The following is a 6,000-nucleotide window of genomic DNA, read 5'->3' on the forward strand; positions in this document are numbered from 1 at the left end:
GTGTGTGTGTGTGTGTAATGTCTGTGTGTATATGTGTATGTGTGTGTATGTGTATGCATGTGTGTGTGTGTGTGTGTGTGTGTGTATATATATAGATGTCTCTAAATATCTCCGGGACTGCCTTCTGCCGCATGAATCCCAGTGACCGGTTAGGTCCCACAGAGTTGGCCTTCTCCGGGTCCCGTCGACGAAACAGTGTCGTCTGGCGGGACCCAGAGGAGGAGCCTTCTCTGTGGCGGCCCCGACCCTCTGGAATCAACTCCCCCTGGAGATAAGAACTGCCCCCACCCTCCTTGCCTTTCATAAACTCCTCAAAACCCACCTCTGTCATCAGGCATGGGGAAATTAATTCCCCTGGGCCGTTTCCGCTTCATGTATGGTCTGCATGAGATGTATGATTGTTTTTATATTAACTGTTTTAAATTTAAAAGTATTGAATTTGTACTATTTCTTGTTGTGAGCCGCTCCGAGTCCTCGGAGACAGGTGGCATACAAATCTAATAAAGATAGTAGACATTACCGCCTTGATGTCTTTGCCTCTGCGGAAGCAGCCTTTGGCAGGAGAATTCTTCAACGAGTCTGTGCCCCTTCTGCTCCCCTGACCAAGCCTGATTCCTCCCTGTCTCCATAGCTTGGGTATATCCCACGTTGGACTCTCCTAAGCAGCGCATTGGAGAAGAGCCGTTGCACTTACCTGAACGGTCTTCTCAATGCGCTGCGTGGAGAATCCAAAACCCACCCAGCCTTGTTCTTGGCCCAGGGTCGCAGTTCCTTTTTATAGCTCTGGTTGTTTTCTGTAACAAATAAAGTTTTTTTATATAAAGAATATATGTCTACGCCTTCGTTTTAAAACTGAGCCCTCTGGGGCAAGCAGGGGGCGGGACAGAATTAATTATTTAAATTCAAACTCAGTCCCTACCAATAAGACTAGAGTATAACAAATCTAATAAATAATAATAATGATGATGATGATGATGATGTCTGTGTGTATATATTTCTGTGTGTATGTGTGTGTGTATGTATGTGTGTGTATATATATATATATGTCTGTGTATATATGTCTGTGTGTATATATATCTGTGTGTGTGTGTGTGTGTGTGTGTGTGTGTGTGTGTGTGTGTGTGTGTGTATAAAACCCTTTTCCTATCTCCCATTTGGTTAATGTCCCACTTGGTTCAGCACCTGAAAACAGCTCTATTTTAAGAAGTAGAATCAGGCTGCACCCAAGAGGGGGGAAATGTGAGTTGTTCCCCCTTCCCGAAATAAATAAAAATTTGGAGGGGGGGGGAATAAGAAAACCTGCCAAAGATAGGTCCTGACAGTCTGCCCGACCCTGTGATTTAGCAACCGTGCTCCACTTTCTCCAATTCTCCCAGAGTTGTGTTTTACAATTCCCCCCCATTATCTCTGTTACCACATTTAATGGGCCCCGGGAACCCTTTTAACTCAAACCTTCCTCTGCATTGCCCATCCACCCATCCTTCCTTCTTTCTCCCTCTCTCTCTCCATCCCTCTCTCTCTGTCTCTCTCTCTCTTTTCAAGCGGAGGGTACTGTGCAGGCATTCTGGAAATTGTGGCAATTAACGCTTCTCATTAGGGAGAGAAGCCGGCCTCACAAGGCCCTGCATTGTTTCTCAGGGGTGGTGAGGGCTCCATAAAGAGCCGAGGGACCTCTCCATTCAACATTTCCCACTCATTGTGGTCAGACAAAGGGAGGCTTCTAATTATATTTTCACAATCTGCGCGTATCTTGAAGGGCCCCTGTCGAAAACAAGCCCATCATCTTTGTTCAACTTTTCATTCAGGGACCTTTTTAACCTTAGCGGTTTCTCTCAACATCCCAGCTCCCAAAAAAAGGAGCCTGGGAACAATGGGGGCTTCCATTTGTCCATTAGAGAACTTCTCGGGGGCCCATCATAATGAGAATCACTGTATTTTGAAAACAGTCCCCTTCGCTCTCCTTCCCCTTTCCAAACACTTGTGGTCTTCTGCTTTCTCCCTGTAACCAAGCCGACCAGCTCAAGCAACACAGAGACAATGCATTGTTTGGGATGGTTTGGAAACACACGGGGTGTGTGTGGAAACAACAACAACCACCGGTGAAAGACTTGAAAAAGGTGTAAGTGCCTTTGGAAATGGAGCTTCAGGAAGCCTAGCAGTTAAGGAAAATCCTGGGCTCAACTTGTCACTTCTCAACCACAAAGCTCAAGATATTATGTTCGGCCAGATTCTTTTCACCCAGAAGATGAGGATTGTACATTTATTTTTTTTTAAAAAAATATTTTTATTGATTTTTATAACAAGAAAACATTCACACAGCATAAAACAATGAGATCAAACAATTGACAAAATTGAACGGGTCCAAAGACGGGCTACAAGAATGGTGGAAGGTCTTAAGCATAAAACCTATCAGAAAAGACTTAATGAACTCAATCTGTATAGTCTGGGGGACAGAAGGAAAAGGGGGGACATGATCGAAACATTTAAATATGTTAAAGGGTTAAATAAGGTCCAGGAGGGAAGTGTTTTTAATAGGAAAGTGAACACAAGGACAAGGTTAGTTATGGGAAAGATCAGAAGCCACGTGAGAAAATATTATTTTACTGAAAGAGTAGTAGATGCTTGGAACAAACTTCCAGCAGACGTGGTTGGTAAATCCACAGTAACTGAATTTAAACATGCCTGGGATAAACATATCCGGGGTGGCGCAGCAGGTAGAGTGCTGTACTGCAGGCCACTGAAGCTGACTGTAGATCAGCGGTTCAAATCTCATCACCGGCTCAAGGTTGACTCAGCCTTCCATCCTTCCGAAGTGGTTGAAATGAGGACCCGGATTGTGGGGGCAATAGCCTAGCTCTGTTTAAAAAGTGCTATTGCTAACATGTTGTAAGCCGCTCTGAGTCTAAGGATCAGGGCGGCATAAAAAATTGAATAAATAAATAAATAAATAAATAAATAAATAAATAAATAAATAAATAAATAAATAAACAAACAAACAAACAAACAAACAAATAAATAAACAAACAAATAAATAAATAAATAAATAAATAAATAAATATATCCATCCTAAGATAAAAATAGTATAAGGGCAGACTAGATGCATCATGAGGTCTTTTTCTGCCGTCAGTCTTCTATATTTCTATGTTTCTAAAACCATATATGGTTCTGCTTCCTCATTAAACCATCTTTCCAATCAGGAAAGTGAACACAAGAACAAGGGGGCACAATCTGAAGTTAGTTGGGGGAAAGATCAAAGGCAACGTGACAAAAAATTATTTCACTGAAAGAGTAGTAGATCCTTGGAACAAACTTCCAGCAGACGTGGTTGGTAAATCCACAGTAACTGAATTTAAACATGCCTGGGATAAACATATATCCATTGTAAGATAAAATACAGGAAATAGTATAAGGGCAGACTAGATGGACCATGAGGTCTTTTTCTGCCGTCAGACTTCTATGTTTCTATGTTTCTATCAGTATTCAATGTGCTCACCACCAGACACCGTTCATACCCCTCCACCAAAATGGGGGCATATTTTGCATATACCACTTTAACTCAAGAGCAATATATCTTTTTACATATTATAAAGTAATTCTAATTCATTCTTTATAGCTTGGTCTCGAATTCTACTGACCACATATCCTCTTACCTTGTCCCATTGTCCCATCAGTTCCCGCAACTCAGTTTCATTGGCCAAATTCATCCTCTTATCCATGATCACAAACTGAATATGATCCACCATGTACTACATCTATTTTTTTAAAAATGTAGTAAGACTCTGCGAATGAGATGGGTGGTACCAGTACAGTGATACCTCTACTTAAGAACTTAATTCATTCTGTGACCAGGTTCTTAAGTAGAAACGTTCTTAAGAAGAAGCAATTTTTCCCATAGGAATCAATGTAAAAGCAAATAATATGTGCAAACCCATTAGGAAAGAAATAAAAGCTTGGAATTTGGGTGGTGTTCTGTCTGGGTTCCCCCAGACCTCAACACCAACTGGAAAAAACAGCCAGACATGCTGGTAAAAGCAAAAGTACTTTATAGCTTGAAAAATAAACACAGAGAAAAACCTGTTCTTCCCAACAGGCAGGCTAGGAGACTTTACAGCAGAGTCCTGATGGCCAGACAATACAGCAAACTTCTTGCTGGCACACCCACCACTGTAGAGCATAAGACCCCCACCTTTTCCCCCCAAGGTTTCAGTAGTCAAAGTCACAAACCAGAATTCCAAGACGCCAAAGATCACAGCCAGGTCCCAGGACTCCCAAAGATAATACTCCACAAGCCAGGAAGGGTGGGTCTGCCTTTTAGCCTTTCCAGAGAGCACCACACCCAAACCCAGCTGTTGCCTCTTTAGTGCTGAAAGTACCTAGCCAATTGGTCCCTTCTTTGTGTTGCTCTTCTCTGTCGCAGATCGATTATTGCTTGTGCATTTTCCTCTAAGGAATCCAGGCTGCTTGCTGGGGAGAGCTCCCTCTCGGGGGCCTCTGGCTGTTCCCCCTCTTCCTCAGCCTGGGATTCCTCCTCCTCGTCTGCCTGCACCACCTGTTCCTCATCCTCCCCCTCTGAGCAGGAAACCGACAGAAGATCAGCCGTTCCCTGAGGGGCCTTGGACGGAATCACAACAGGTGGGAGGGGGAGGAAGAAGAAGAGGAGGAGGACAGTCACTGCCGAAGGAAAAAGGTGAAGTGAGGGGAATAAAAAAATCCAAAAGTTTAAGGCTTAAAAAAAAAAAGAGGGACTCTGAGGCAGCGAGGAAGAGCATGCGCCTTCCATACACCTGGCGCAAGGCTGCCTCTGCTGCTACCTGCTTCCTCTTCCTTCCCATGCTGAAGGGCTGCCCTCTCCTCTCGCTCGCTTGCTTTGTAGCCGGCGCCTTTCCTTCACTGTGGTGACTCCTTGGCTGCCCAGAGCGAAGGGAGTGTTTCTTTTCTCTGGGCGCTGGCAGAGGTTTATTCCCTCTCCAAGCACCCAGAGAAAGGTAAATGCTTTGTTTGCTCTGGATTGCCAAAGTCTCCTTAAGCACCACCAAAAGGCTCCTCTGGCAGCCCAGAAAACCCCGAGATGGCTGGGATTAAAGGGGGAATGGCAGGAAACTGGCTGGGCCTTCATCTGCTCTCAAATTTCCTGGGAAATTTTTCGGGGCTTGGGTTCTTAAGTAGAAAATGGTTCTTAAGAAGAGGCAAAAAAATCTTGAACACTTGGTTCTTATCTAGAAATGTTCTTAAGTAGAGGCGTTCTTAGGTAGAGGTACCACTGTATTGGGTTGCACACTGGTAGCAAAAATGGAGCTGCGTGCACAGCTCCGGGTGACCAGTGGGCACATGTGTGGGTCCCAGTGATATTTTGCTTCTGGCCATGCACAGGAAACAAAATCTCGCAAGGGGACATGCATGCAAGAGAGATAGATTTCTGTGATTTTTTTTGCTTCCATGTGCATGTGTGCGTCCTCTCGTGAGATTTTACTTCCTGCACATGCGCAGAAGCAAAATCTCGCTGGGATGCACCCGTCCACCAGTCATAGGAGCTGCACACGCATCACACCGATAGCGGGAGGAACAGCAACCCTGCCTGGTTTGTCCAGCGTTTCACATCCACCCAGACATAAAAGGCAGGAAGGGGAAGATGTAGCCTTGACGGTGGAGGGCCATCTGGGACCTCCTCTAAAGTGTCCTATTTAATGAGATAAAGGAGGAAAAAAGGGACTAAATTAAGGGGCAATATTTGATTAACCTACATTTAATTAACTTTTTATTACAACACAATGCGCTATAGTGTTTGTCCTCGTCTTATTTCCCCTTCTAATCTTCAAACACTTGTATTACCGTAACATTAACGGCAGGCTTTTTAAAAGCGACATTAGCGTCATTGTTACTCTGATTTGCTTTTGTTGTGGAAACCAGTTCAAGGGCTTTACCAGAATATCAATTAAATAAATGAATTACATGACATTGAATAAACCGAGTGATAAATAATTGGGCTCAGGGTATTGGTAC

This window comes from Erythrolamprus reginae, chromosome 2 (genome assembly GCF_031021105.1).
Source record: "Erythrolamprus reginae isolate rEryReg1 chromosome 2, rEryReg1.hap1, whole genome shotgun sequence".
Lineage (NCBI taxonomy): Eukaryota > Metazoa > Chordata > Lepidosauria > Squamata > Dipsadidae > Erythrolamprus > Erythrolamprus reginae.